Here is a 16,457-nt window from a genome sequence, read left to right as displayed (position 1 = left end):
TTGAATACAACTGTGGGGTCCTGAAAGAATAGTTATCCTGAGGTCTCAACTGTAAACGAGGCCGTGCAATAAAAGTTGGACGAGTTCCACCCAACATTATACCTTGATATCTATTTACCATCCCTGGAGGACAAGATACCAAAGGATGAGCAGCAAAACATCTAATGCATGAATGACTATACGTACAATTAAGTCTAGTGCAAGAACCATTATAATTGAAAGCATAGCACTTGTATATGTTTCGAACTGTTGACTCTGTGGCATGTTTGTTTTGACTGATATACATTAACCACAACTCCCAATCTATGTCTGCCCATGATGCAGTTTGGTTCTGAGCTATTTTCAATCTGAACTGTTCATCATATTGTTTCCACCCTATACTATATGAACCACATCGTTTAGCAGCTATTCTGATGTTGTTAGTGTATTTCAATAACTCTTGAAACTTTTCAGGATGAGCTAGACAATATACACTTATAAAAACTAGAAATGCATGTCCACTGATCAATATTTGTAATTTTTTGCTGCTGTTGTTTTTGTTGCAACACCAATTCACCTTGCACAAAGCATATGGTTTGTTAAATGGAATTGTTTTGAACATTTGTATTTTGAAATAAACATGCCAAATCAATAAATTCCCCATTAGCTATTTTCTCTTTATTGGCAATTGATATATGCATGCCCAATTCATCACTTGCTTTGGTAGATTGTAAAATAAAGTTTTGATGGGTTGTCAACTGAGTATTACCTGTAGTGTCAGGAGTAGGAGTACTGAATACTGAAGGAGCCGTTGTTGTGGGCACCGACACCGCTGTATGGGTCCCTGGCATATGTGTTGTGTCAACTCCAGGCATTGAAAACCCACTGATAGGCATGTTTATCAAGCATGAACTATTCCTATCGTCACCATTAACAATGGATTCTGACAAATGCTGAAGGCTACCAACAGATGATCTAGGCTGCTTTGTTGTATCTCTGAGGAGGGGCAGCTCTCTTTCTATTAGATCTTCGAAACATCTTGTAAACTGTAATAAAACCTGTACGTTAGTAAATTAAATTTAATTGAGTAATTGTTATACCGCATGTAAAATTTGTAAACTATACTTGTGATAAATTGCATTAACAAATATATCAAAATTATAAATCACATATGAATCAAGTAATCACCTATGAATCACATTATCACTTATGAATCACATAATCACTTATGAATCACATAAACACTTATGAATCGCGTAATCACTTATGAATCAAATGATCTTTTATGATTCAAGTAATCACCTATGAATCACGTAATCACATATGAATCAAATAATCACCTATGGATCAAGTAATTACTTATGAATCACATAATCACTTATTAATAAAATAATCTCTTATCATTCACGTAATCACTGATGAAACATGTAATTAAAACCTGACAACAGTGACGGACGATTACCAAATTCATAAACAAACGTGTAATCACAACAATCAGACTTGCATACAAACCGGCAAACATCTAAAATTTAACGTTTCTACAATGCACACAAGCTTAAATTATCAGACTTGATGTTTCTGGCAATTCAAAATAACTTAAGACTATGAACATATTTCATCGATTTGAAGTTCATGCATACGCCAAATACTATACAAAATCGGGAAACAAAATGTCGCATGTGCGCAATAAAATTGCGAACGACAAAGTTTTCTCTATATAAATAAATCAATTATAAAAAAAATCTTTCTTGCAACACAAAACAATTCTACAGAACTGCGGCCGTTGTGCGAAATAATTACGCACGTCTCATGGCTATGATATAATTCTAATTTTGCGTTTAAATTGTACAAATAACGATGCAATAAAAAGTTAATTCTACAAAATTAAAGCCTTTTTCTTATTTATTTCACTATGTTAAGTTATTTCTTTAACCTATTAAACATCGATGAACACAGATTAAATGAAATAATTCTTAGCCTTTCAACCACGTCTTTTCTCTTCCAATGTTGTTGAAAAAGGAAGTACGTCACTGTGAGTTTGATGATGTATGCTGCAGTTAAATACCGAAATTATTTTAAGATAACACAAAAACAACTATAAACCAGACCACTGCGGATAAGAGATTTAAAATCTAGATTTAAATCTTATTATATCCCTCAAATTCCTTAATTCTAAAAAAAACACACAATGATAAATCAGCTTTTCAAAAAAATTAATAGTGATAAAACTTAATCAATGAATACTAAAATTATAATCGTTCCAACATCAGATGCTTACTTTTTTTAATGATAAATGTATTGTATCTTAAAAAATATAATTACATTGACTCTAGGGTCTTGATATAATAATAAGATAAATTATTAATTCACCTACACATTTTCCCCTTTCAATACTTTTTCCCTTCCATTTATGTACCATTATATAACTGTTGCAATATTCTTAACTAAACATTTTTGTGCGCCTGTCCCAAGTCAGGAGCCTCTGGCCTTTGTTAGTCTTGTATGTTTTTTTTTTATTTTAGTTCATTTTTATGTTTCGGAGTTTAGTGTGACTAGAACACATTTTTGTTTAGGGGCCAGCTGAAGCCCACCTCCGGGTGCGAGATTTTCTCGCTGTGTTGAAGACCCATTGGTGACCTTAGGCTGTTTTATGCTCTTTAGTCGGGTTGTTATCTCTTTGACACATTCCCCATTTCCATTCTCAATTTTATTTTAAATTTTTTTTATAATTCTATTCTCTTGTTGTCATTTATAGTAATTAATTAAACAACAGTACTCATGATTGTTTTCATTTGCTTTGGAAATTGCCCCAGGGGATTGTTCTTTTCGTTAGTGCAGTATGAAGAGTTCACTATCATGATTAGTTTACAATTGAAATTCATTTATGTATAGCATTTCATAGTGCATGAAAAGCCATGTACTATGTAAAATAGGAGGGGAAAATCTGATATTCCATTGAACGAGAAGTGATGAGTATGTTCTAAGGTCTAATAAAAATTAGATTAAATAGTATTTTGCCTCCTTTTCCATTGTTTTTGTTTTGTTCGATATGTCTAGGTTAGTCTATGAAAAGATTTACTATGAAATTTAGAGCGAGGGGCCTTTTCATAGACTATCCATATATTTACAACTCGAGTAATCTTTTAATTGGTCTATTGATAGTTTATTTTGGCTGACTACTTGTATCATCGGTGTTTGTAAATTAACGATGTTTTGTAAATCTACTCACTAGTATCATGGTAAAATATGTGATTTCAAAAGGCCCTTGACTCTTAGAATGAAAAGATGGTAGCTGCTGGTGTAAGTATGTTTATTGATAACAAGCGGTGTTTTACTATACATGTACTTCTTTACATGGTAAGATGAAAAAATAAATTGACCAAAAGCAGGCAATAATTAAATTGCAGTGGAAGCTTTTCAATTTCACAGTAAAACTAAAGCTATAATAATTTTGAAACATATAGATAGTATGCAGTGACGGATCCAGAGGGGAAGGGGGAGGGGGATGGGGCTCCGTGGTTGGAAAACCCCCTTTTTTTGGACGATCAATTTTGCTTTTGAATTGGGACATAAAGTTGGAAACCCCTTTTTTAAAATGGCTGGATCCACCCCTGGTATGTCCCAATAGGTAGTCTAGCGGATAGTCATTAAAAAGCAACTACCAATAGATCAAAGATACTAGGGTTTATGTTTTTTTTTTTTATTTCAAAGTAAAACCTAAAAGATTTATCAGAACATGTATATATATATATAGGTGGCACATTCTCTTCAGACATTATCACGGTTTTTCAATTCATGACATCGTCCTGAACATGCATAAAAATATTTGCCAATGGACATTAAGCAACCAATAATCAATCAATCAATCAATTCATGATCAAGTTGCCTTAAATTCCCTTCATAAGATTTCATAGTACAGACTTTTTTGTGTACAAAGTAATTGCATGGATGATAAATTATCACAATTTTAAGATGGCGTTGTACTCTTGGTATAAAGAACCATATTTGTTACTCTTTTTTTAAATGAAAGAAACTTGCAATCGTCAAAAACATTTTTTAGATCCAAAGATTTTAATTGCAGAATATTTAAAAATCAATGTGAAAACTAATTACAAAATATTCAATTTAATTTGGAACACAGCATTTTATTTCAAAATAGCCAGTGGCAATTTTTGTTTTAATATCTTGATTACGATACAATGAAATCTTACCCTTGTGGTCATTCATGCATAGTTACTTAGTACATGGAAAAAGTATGTACTATTAAAATTGAAAGGCAAATTCAAGCAATTTGATTGGACGAGAAGTTGTAAGTATGTGCTAAATGTACCTTTATAAACGTTTACAATATTCAAACTGTTATCTCTTTCATCTATAATACTATGGAAATTGCCTCAGGGGATTGTACGCTTCATTAGTGTAGTTTTTAAAATTCACTTTCGTAATTAATCTACAATGAAGATCATTCGTGTATAGCCTTTTATAGTGCCTGGACAGCCATGTACAATAAAAATTAAAAGGGGAAAAAACTGATTGTCCATTGGACGAGAAGGGGTGAGAATGTTCTAAATTTTCCTGGTGTATGTATATTTTCAATAATTATTCGTGTGCAAAATTGAAAAAATATTTGGACGGTTCATTAACTTGTCCATTATCTTAATTAACTGTGACATATGTTTTAATGTCACTTTGATTCAGGATCACTTTTATTAATCAGATAGAGTAACTATTGATTTGATAAATGTTAATACATTTTAGAATAAATTGTGCCAGTTGCTGAAGCATAACTGACATATTATCGGTGTGTAAAAATCCATTGAGAAATCAAGTTCTATAATAAGTAGTCATTGAAACTGGATAAAGAAGAGCAAATCACAAATCAAACTATATAGTTTGTTTGCTTATTAAACAAACATTTGCACGATGAAGAAAATAACAGATTATAATCGGTTAATCATTTCATTTTTAATACTGACAACGGGGGAATAGTTTGTCGTGACTAGTTTTTTTCTCTCGATATTTGAGTAAAGAAAAAGATTTAATTTACCAAACCACTACACTGAACAGAAAATTTCTTAAACATTGTACTTTCAAATTGCTACTGATAACAAAACTACTGTCACAGTGCTAGCTCTTGGAAGGAAGCCCAGGATTATATCGCAAATTATATAAATCTTGTCACAAAAACGTGCGTTTATGATTGTTGCTGGTCTTTTTTTGTTGGTATTAAGGGTTTAAATTTTGTCCATGGGTTCATATTTGAACCAGAAATTGTAAATACTGGTAACGTGTGTGTTATCTTCAAAACTCCTCTTTTTATCAAATCTTTATTTTTTGTTAATCTTTTATTGTTTCATAGTATTGTGCCTTAAAACATGTAGATATGGAATAAGTTGTTTTTGTAGTTTTGCCCATGGGTTCAATGCAAATTTTGTAATGTGACTTAAATGCAAGAAAACCTCCTCACCTTTATCAAAACTCTGTTTTTTCTAAATATGAAAGGATGAACAATACAATGAACAATACAATTTTCTTGCGACTAAACATGTAAAGTTCTTGGGTCTTGTCTCCCCAGAATTACTTTCAGTATTTGTTACATGATATTTGTACTGTCTATACTTATAGAGTATCGTTGATCACCTCAACGAGATTGATTTTCTTGCTTGAGCCGGTACGGCGAAAGCGAGAAAGCAATCGAGTTGAGATGACCAATGATAATCTGTTTATCGCTATTTTACCTATGACGACGTTGTCAATTTCATGTCAATTTCTTTAGCAATGGCACGTGCCCCCTTAATTTCTAGCGATAATTTTCATGGTGAAACAGCAGCAGTATCTTGCTAAAATTGACTTAACAGTAAATAACATATACACATACAAATAACACATTATCTAACACTAAACTTGTATTTACAATTTTATTTAAACCCCGCTTCACAATTCAGAAAAATGAAACTAATGCTGCCAATCAGGAAAATTGAATTTGGGAAAAGGAGGGTGGGTTACATGGAATTATTCTTAGATTTTCAACAACGTCTTTTCTCTTCCAATGTTGTTGAAAAAAGGAAGTACGGCACTGTGAGTTTGATGACGTATGCTGCAACTAAATACCGCAAATATTTTAAGATAACACAAAGACAACTATAAACCAGACCACTGCGGATAAGGGATTTAAAATCTAGTTTAAAATCCTATTATCCTGGATGATCAGAAAGCCAAAACGATTTAAGGGTTATTGGCAGTAATTGGCCACAGGTTAATAGATTAATATCATCACAACTATAAACTTCCAACAATATATTTTTTCTGAAAATTGTCAACTTTAATGTCCAATATAATTATATATTCTACCACTTTGAGACATAATATATGATGGTCGCCGACTGTTCTTAAATAGCTGACCCTATCTACTCAACTGAATAGGATGAAAACCCATTAACCCTGGAAATCAGAGGCTAATGATTCGAACTGACTAAATTGAATTTAACCCTCGAAATCAGAGGCTAATATTTGAATTGATTTTGTGAATAATATATAACAATGCTATCCGAACGCAGCGAAATGTGCCAAAATGACCAAACTGTCTAAAAACCCTTTTTTGGACAGAATGGCCATCAACCACAAGGTGGGGGGTAAGCTGCGCCTAACTGTGACAATTACTGCAGTATTGACCAACAAACGTATGACGATAATCTGACGACACTACTGATATACTTCTAAAATTCAAATAATATATAATATTCCTATACTTCTATAATATTCAAATAATATATAATATTCCTATACTTCTATAATATTCAAATATAATATAATATTCCTAAAGTCCCTGAGAAAAACAAAATTCCTTAGGAAACGTTTTCCCAGCATGTCCGCTTGTCAAAAAGGTTTCAAGTGCACCTTGAATAATATTCAAGAACACCTCATTTCCAAGATATGTAAGGTGAACTCCATCTTCTACTAAAAATTTCTCGTTATTTTTTATGTCTGGATAATGTATATAACACCCATCATTTTTCAGAACAAAAGTAGCAATGGTGCTATTTAATCGGAGCCTAATCCTCTCCATAGCAGCATTATTTTCAGAATAACGCCATGTTTTCCTCGGTAAAATTTGTGACCAAACCACCATGGATTTAGGGAACTTTTCCCAAATCCAAAGCAGAAACTGCTTTAACTGATATTGCAAATAACCTAACCGAATCTTTCCTATGTCATTACCCCCAATGTGAATTATTATAATATCTGGCTGTTCTTCATATCCAATAATTGTGTTAATTTGACCTTTCATTTTAGACAATATCAACCCGCTCCTTCCTTGCCACCACACCGTTGCTCCCAATCGGCTCAAACCTAAATTAACCCCTCCAGGTCTATTCCTTGCTGTGCAAAAAGCATGTTTGACTATGGAAGATCCAACGATCCATATTCTTGTTGACAGACCTGCAAATCTTCAACAGCAGTTAGTACTTGCTGTCATGTGTTCACAGGTTAGCCTATACATAATAACAAATTATATAAATCTTGTCACAAAAACGTGCGTTTATGATAGTTGCTGGTTTTTTTGTTTTTTTTTTTTTATATTGAGGGTTTGAATTTTGTCCATGGGTTCATATTTGAACCAGAAATTTTAAATACTGGTAATTTGTGTATTATCTTCAAAACTCCTCTTTTATCAAATCGTTTTTTTTGTTAATCTTTTATTGTTTCATAGTATTGTGCCTTATTACATGTAGATATGGAATAAGTTGTTTTTGTAGTTTTGCCCATGGGTTCAATGCAAATTTTGTAATGTGACTTAAATGCAAGAAAACCCCCTCACCTTTATCAAAACTCTTTGTTTTTTCTAACTATGAAAGGATGAACAATACAATGAACAATACAATTTTCTTGCGACTAAACATGTAAAATTCTTGGGTCTTGTCTCCCCAGAATTACTTTAAGTATTTGTTACATGTTATTAATACTGTCTATACTTATAGAGTATCGTTGATCATCTCAACGAGATTGATTTTCTTGCCTGAGCCGGTACGGCGAAAGCGAGAAAGCAATCGAGTTGAGATGACCAATGATAATCTGTTTATCGCTATTTTACCTATGACGACGTTATCAATTTCATTAGCAATGGCACGTGCCCCCTTAGTTTCAAGCGAAAATTTCATGGTGGACGTTTTGTCCCCGAGGGTATCAACAGCCCAGTAGTCAGCACTTCGGTGTTGACATGAATATCAATTATATGGTCATTTTAGTAAATTTCCTGTTGACAAAACTTTAAATTTTTCGAAAAACTAAGGATTTTCTTATCCCAGGAATAGATTACCTTAGCCGTATTTGGCACAATATTTTGGAATTTTGGGTTCTCAATACTCTTCAACTTTGTACTTGTTTGGCTTGATAACTTTTTGATCTGAGCGTCACTGATGAGTCTAATGAAGACGAAACGCGCGTCTGGCGTATCAAATTATAATCCTGGTACCTTTGATAACTATTTACACCACTGGGTCGATGCCACGTCTGGTGGACGTGTCGTCCCCGAGGGTATCACCAGCCCAGTAGTCAGCACTTCGGTGTTGACATGAATATCAATTATATGGTCATTTTAGTAAATTTCCTGTTGACAAAACTTTAAATTTTTCGAATAACTAAGGATTTTCTTATCCCAGGAATAGATTACCTTAGCCGTATTTGGCACAATATTTTGGAATTTTGGGTCCTCAATGCTCTTCAACTTTGTACTTGTTTGGCTTTATAACTTTTTGATCTGAGCGTCACTGATGAGTCTTATGAAGACGAAACGCGCGTCTGGCGTATTAGATTATAATTCTGGTACCTTTAAGAACTAATTTCATATCACTCGACTCCGTTGAGAAAGGAAATTATCAGTCAGTAAGATCAAAGGAAATTTTCGTACAATAGCGATAATATTCTATATCATGTGTAGAATTCAGTTCTGTAAGGTTTTCAATTTTCAAAAACCTTATAAGTTTCCAATATTGAAACCAAAGATGGAAAAATTGAACATTTTCGACATACTATTATATATCATTGTGCTAAACTATATGGAATATCTGTGTTCCTGAATACAACGAATATGATCCTCTTGTCGTAGCCACAATTCCATCTTCGATTACGACATGACCGAATGCGAGTTGTCCCCCGATGTTTTACCTGCCATGAGCAACGCGACACGTGTCTCTAATGGAGCACGAACTGATCACCCCTAGAAGCAAATGAGTTCACGCCCAGTTCGTGGATTCCGTGCTGCTCAAACTTTTCTGAATAGGGTTTTGTGGACTTGGTTGTATATTCGTCTGGGCTTTATTTGTCAACTTATGGTTTTTTATAACCCTCCTTGATATCCTCTCCTCTTTTGCATAAGCAAAAAAGTACCTCTCAAATAAGGCAATATAACCTTAAAATTGCAAAATAAGGGCTGTGTATCTTTTTTTTTTTTTGGTCTGCAGTAATAAAAATTCTTTTTCACCTGTATATTTATTTCATCATTTTGACATGAAAATGCAGTATATTGACCAAGTCAATTCATCCAATAGTCAAACATTTTTTTTTTATGTGAGGGTTTCTTATTCCCATTGAACACATATTGCATGTAAATGTGCACACATAGGGTTGAGCGTTAATTTGACTATAAGGGCATATTTTCGAAATTTTCACAAAAAGAAAGAAAAAACCAATACGTCAAAGAAGGACATATAACATCATGGCCAAAAGAAAAATGCAATAGACAAAAATAAAAACACAGTACGAACAACATATCACAGAAAACTAAAAAATGAGCGAAAAGTTATCGTAAAACTAACATTCTCTCGAACTGTAAAACATGTCCTGCTCATCAGTGGAACCTGTCGTATAGCCCATTTAAAATAAACTGTTAACACAGGGATATGTCTCGCCTTTTTCTTATTTTGATAAAGCAAATGTTGAAATCAAAATAGCAATACTTTAACATGTAAGTTATGCAAATATTAAAAGTCAATAAACCATGACTGAAAGTACAGGGCTAAAAATCTCCACGGAAATTAGATGTGCCAATGCTAATACAACTGCACACCAAATACCATTGACTTATCATAAGTCGTTCCCTTTAAACATACCTGCACACAAACATTAACTTGTAAACTATGTAAAAGTTTCAAAGTCAATGAACCATGATGAGGGGTGGGGCTATATAATCTCCATGGAAATGAGATTTGCATATGGCTGTTCATTTGCATACCAAATATCATTGACTTAACATTAGTGGTTCATCTTAAACTGATCTGATCACAAACTAATACATGTAAACTAAGCAAAAGTTCCAAAGTCAATAGACCAAGACTGAGGGGTAGGGACCAAATATTCTCCATGGTAATGAGATGTCCTAATGCTTATATAACTGCATACCAATTATCATTGAACTACCACTAATGGTTCCCCTTAAACTGACCTAATCACAAACTAATACATGTAAACTAAGCAAAAGTTTCAAAGTCAATAGACCATGACTGAGGGGGCGGGACCAAATAATCTTCAAGGAAATGAGATATGCCAATGCTTATACAACTGCACACTAAATATTTTTGACCAAAAACTAGTGGTTCTCCAGAAATTGATCTAATCACAAACTAATACATGTAAACTAAGCAAAAGTTTCAAAGTCAATAGACTATGACTGAGGGGGCGGGGCCAAATTATCTCCATGAAAATGATATGTGCCAATGCTAATACAACTGCATATACCAAATATCATTGACCTACCACTAGTGGTTCACCGTAAACTAGACCTAATCACAAACTAATACATTATTGACGCCGACGCCGGAAACAGCATACCTATGTCTCGCTTTTTGACTCCGTCAAAACGAGTCAAAAATCGAAGATAATTAGAAATATAGGAGGAAAGGGAGTCGGGATTGTGGCGACAATTGGAACATACACTTGGTACATGCAATCTGTGACTCGGAATTTCCATAACGGTCAACCTAGTCCAGATTAACCACGAAGAAATATTAATACATAGTTTCCTTGTAAGTAGCATCCCTCTATCAAGGAAATCCAGATAGAAACCACTAACTCTGGAAAATCGTATCAAATTAGACTCAATATGCAGCTGCTACTGGAATGTTGATACATTAAAATGGAAAGTTTAAATAGGAAAAATGTACGTTATCTCTGTTGTAGCAAAGGTAAGTTTTCAACCAGAATTCTTTTTCGATTTGAAGATATGAAACAGATCTAACTATATCTGATGCATCTTAAATTTCAAATGCAATACGAATCATATTCATCCAACTTTAAATTATTCACTGAACGGACATCATTTATCATAGTGGACCGCAAAGTTATAAGAAAACGATAGCTTGTTAGAAGAAAAAAATGAATACCATTTGCCAATTGTAAAACAAACACGCCCGGCAATATAACAAACACTTGAAATAAAAAAAATCTAAGATATTAATGACGTCCCTTTCGGATTACCTATTGTAAGAATCAAACGTGTTTTTTAAAAGAATGACTTGATTTGTGCCTCCTTAAGCAAGACATACGGGGTCATATATGAATCTAAAGTGAAAATTCTATGTTGTTGAACAAAGACTAATTCTTTCAATACGACTGTATTTTTACAATTAGGAAGAAATAAAGAACGGAAACGTAAAGTGTTTAATACTTTTGTATTTGTATTCGGAAAGGGAAAAACAGTTTATGTGCCTTGGCAGAAGTTTTTAAGAATCAACGTTTGACGCGCACATTACATATTTTATAATAGAGATTATAAACAGTTTCCAAACATTGGTTGCATAAAGCATTCAGTATAAAAAGGAGCAGTGATTATAGTTTCGTGCGAGTGTGATGCATACTATACAGCTGCTTATGTATAAATGATAGGTCATAAAAAAACTTAATGAATTGCCAGTAATGTACAAAGACGATGACCACAACTCCTTCCACGCCATAGAGCAGAGTTGAGAATGTCCATTACAATCACTGAGCTAAAAGGCAGGACTAGATGTAATGCTCTTACATCAACTTTTTCATTCAATCAAGAATCAAAGTCTTCGATTTGTCAATGAATAAGTGTTGCTAGGATGAAATTGGCCACGTTTGTTCAAGTATGTTTCATTAACAGATAAATCATTCACAAATATGTATTGTTAATTGCTTTGCTTACAGTCGCCTACCAGTCTTTCAGAATAGTTATTATACTGCATTAGGTCTTTATAAAAGTAAAAGACTATAAACTATAATCAGTAACTGGATTCTATGGGGAAGCATTTTTTATACACTATACGATTTTACTTCTATTCAGCCCTGATGTTTTTGGCAATTGCCTGTAGTAGACTATTTTAGAAACGCGTAATACAACATCAAAAATTTATATACATTCCGCCATAAGTTAAGCACCACCCAATTTTATTTCGATATATTTTTTTTTTAATAATGTTTTTTTTTTAAATACAATTTATTAAAACAGTAAACAATAGGATGGCAAGACGAAAACTGAGCATTGCGGAACGCTAGTAAGTTGTAGGTTTGGCAAATACAGGTCCGTGTTGCCGTAGAATAGAAGTCTATTTTGGTGTTAACCACGCTGTGATTATCAGGCTCATGAAGAGATACCGATAGACTGCGTCAGCTGAAGACCGTCCAAGAGCAGGCTGATCAGCTTCGTAGACCTTGGCCTATTGGGATTAGAGTAAGTGTGAGGACTGTGAGACGCAGGTGGCATTGTTTCCATCTACGGGCTCGGACGCCAATAAAGCGCCAAGAATTAACTTTGAAGATACCACAGAGCAAGATTACAGTGGGCTAGTAACCATCGTCGAGGACTTAACGTAGATGGAGAACTATTCACTGGTCCGATGAAAGTCGTTTCTTGCTAAAGCCCGTCGACTGCAGAACACGTGTTTGGAGGGAAAGAAACCGCAAATCGAGACAGTAACATTCTTGGTACAACAGCTTTCGGTGGCGGCGATGTAACAGTATAGGGTTGTTTTTCCCACTACTATAAGCTTAATATGCGTGTTATCGACGGTACCCTGAATGGACAAAGATACCGGGATGAAATCTTGAACACCATAGTATCATTTTGATAATCACGCGTTAGCTGATAGACCAGTCTTTCAAGATGACAATTGTCAACGCATACCTGACGTCGGAATCAATTGACACTTTACCTTGGCCGGCCATGTCACCTGATATGAACCCCATTGAACATGTATGGGACTCTATCGGCCGTAAACTTAACCAAAGACAACCAAAATGTGCATCAATACCAGAATTGAGGGTCGCTTTGGTACAGGGATGGCAAAGATTTTCAGAGTATAAGCTACGACGACTGGTGCAAGGAATGAGTAGACGTGTATTGAATCTCTACTGGAAACGCGGAAGCTATACACGATATTGACATTATAAACCTCAATTCACAGCAAATGTATGCTTGATTTTTTTTCCGGCTGAAAGTTGAAAATTATATCATAATTTGAAATTGGTGAAAATGATAAACAAATTAAAACTTTTTATTGCGATTTCAACTTGTTGTTTTTAACGTTACATTTAAAGTTCCCTTTACAAAGCATAAAGCATAAACACCCGTATATTAAATTTTTTTATATTGCACAAGATTTACAATTTATTCAACCAATGTCAATACGACTGACTAGCTCTTATTCAAATATATTTAATTTTTGTATATAAAAATTTCCGATTATTAAAATTATGGGTGGTGGTTAACTTATGGCGGAGTGTATATTATTACCATTTGGTCGGTTTCGATACTGTTGGACTATAAATCCAAAACGTACTCCTGAATCGGCAAAAGCATTATTTAAGACACACGTGAGCCCTGATTTCAGACGTTTATATCATACGCAAGATGACTAAATGGTCCATTTGTGGTATCAACCCAAGTTAACTGTTAAAAGGTAAGGTACCAATTACGTTGCATATTACATGTGTCCTATATTCTGGAATGCAAATATTCTTATACAATAGACATAAAAGCTAAATACAAGGTATGTGCTATTTAAACCAGTTTTCAAAGGACGCACAAAAATTTCCCTTTTTAATCCCTACTCTCTGTTGTATTTTCTGTACCAGCATCCCACCAAGCACCAGAACTGTGTAATAATCTACACGTTCTGCTTTTAGAAAAAAATATAAGGTGTTAAATGTTTGTCTCTACCTTCAATCAGGCTAAGCTAACATTAGTTGATAATAATGGGCTGCCTCATTTGGAGTTCATGCAATCAGAGATATTAGTATCTCGTATATGCAATGTCAATTATCAAGAATGTGTGGCAAAATCCAATACAAAAACGCTAATGTTAACCTAAAAATAAGAAGATGTTGTATAATTGCCAATGAGACAACACTCCACCAGAGACCAAATGACGTAATATTACTAGTATATATGTATAAAATATATGTATTCTGATATTTTTTGCAGTATATTGACCAAGTCAATTCATCCAATAGTCAAACATTTTTTTTTTATGTAAGGGTTTCTTATTCCCATTGAACACATATTGCATGTAAATGCGCACACATAGGGTTGAGCGTTAATTTGACTATAAGGGCATATTTTCGAAAATTTCACAAAAAGACAGAAAAAACCAATAAGTCAAAGAAGGACATATAACATCATGGCCAAAAGAAAAAGGCAATAGACAAAAAAAAAACCCAGTACGAACAGCATATCACAGAAAACTAAAAAATGAGCGAAAAGTTATCGTAAAACTAACATTCTCTCGAACTGTAAAACATGTCCTGCTCATCAGTGGAACCTGTCGTATAGCCCATTTAAAATAAACTGTTAACACAGGGATATGTCTCGCCTTTTTCTTATTTTGATAAAGCAAATGTTGAAATCAAAATAGCAATACTTTAACATGTAAGTTATGCAAATATTAAAAGTCAATAAACCATGACTGAAAGTACAGGGCTAAACAATCTCCATGGAAATTAGATGTGCCAATGCTAATACAACTGCACACCAAATACCATTGACTTATCATAAGTCGTTCCCTTTAAACATACCTAAACACAAACATTAACTTGTAAACTATGTAAAAATTTCAAAGTCAATGAACCATGATGAGGGGGTGGGGCTATATAATCTCCATGGAAATGAGATTTGCATATGGCTGTTCATTTGCATACCAAATATCATTGACTTAACATTAGTGGTTCATCTTAAACTGATCTGATCACAAACTAATACATGTAAACTAAGCAAAAGTTCCAAAGTCAATAGACCAAGACTGAGGGGTAGGGACCAAATATTCTCCATGGTAATGAGATGTGCTAATGCTTATATAACTGCATACCAATTATCATTGAACTACCACTAATGGTTCCCCTTAAACTGACCTAATCACAAACTAATACATGTAAACTAAGCAAAAGTTTCAAAGTCAATAGACTATGACTGAGGGGGCGGGACCAAATTATCTCCATGAAAATGATATGTGCCAATGCTAATACAACTGCATATACCAAATATCATTGACCTACCACTAGTGGTTCACCGTAAACTAGACCTAATCACAAACTAATACATTATTGACGCCGACGCCGGAAACAGCATACCTATGTCTCGCTTTTTGACTCCGTCAAAGCGAGTCAAAAATCGAAGATAATTAGAAATATAGGAGGAAAGGGAGTCGGGATTGTGGCGACAATTGGAACATACACTTGGTACATGCAATCTGTGACTCGGAATTTCCATAACGGTCAACCTAGTCCAGATTAACCACGAAGAAATATTAATACATAGTTTCCTTGTAAGTAGCATCCCTCTATCAAGGAAATCCAGATAGAAACCACTAACTCTGGAAAATCGTATCAAATTAGACTCAATATGCAGCTGCTACTGGAATGTTGATACATTAAAATGGAAAGTTTTCGATTTGAAGATATGAAACAGATCTAACTATATCTGATGCATCTTAAATTTCAAATGCAATACGAATCATATTCATCCAACTTTAAATTATTCACTGAACGGACATCATTTATCATAGTGGACCGCAAAGTTATAAGAAAACGATAGCTTGTTAGAAGAAAAAAATGAATACCATTTGCCAATTGTAAAACAAACACGCCCGGCAATATAACAAACACTTGAAATAAAAAAAATCTAAGATATTAATGACGTCCCTTTCGGATTACCTATTGTAAGAATCAAACGTGTTTTTTAAAAGAATGACTTGATTTGTGCCTCCTTAAGCAAGACATACGGGGTCATATATGAATCTAAAGTGAAAATTCTATGTTGTTGAACAAAGACTAATTCTTTCAATACGACTGTATTTTTACAATTAGGAAGAAATAAAGAACGGAAACGTAAAGTGTTTAATACTTTTGTATTTGTATTCGGAAAGGGAAAAACAGTTTATGTGCCTTGGCAGAAGTTTTTAAGAATCAACGTTTGACGCGCACATTACATATTTTATAATAGAGATTATAAACAGTTTCCAAACATT

At 33.9% G+C, this 16,457-nt stretch overlaps 1 long non-coding RNA gene across 1 annotated transcript in view; it reads left to right on the top strand.

Annotated features, from left to right (window-relative positions):
* Positions 1–4,510: 4,510 nt before the first annotated feature.
* The window catches only part of LOC127732705 (uncharacterized), a 42,558-nt gene continuing 30,611 nt past the window's right edge, over positions 4,511–16,457 (top strand). Inside the window, exon 1 of the long non-coding RNA XR_007996398.1 lies at positions 4,511–4,533. This is a non-coding gene — a long non-coding RNA (uncharacterized LOC127732705). The remainder of the gene's footprint in view (positions 4,534–16,457) is intronic.

This window comes from Mytilus californianus, unplaced genomic scaffold (assembly GCF_021869535.1).
Source record: "Mytilus californianus isolate M0D057914Y unplaced genomic scaffold, xbMytCali1.0.p SCAF_26, whole genome shotgun sequence".
Lineage (NCBI taxonomy): Eukaryota > Metazoa > Mollusca > Bivalvia > Mytilida > Mytilidae > Mytilus > Mytilus californianus.
This window is presented reverse-complemented; position numbering and strand designations above follow the sequence as displayed.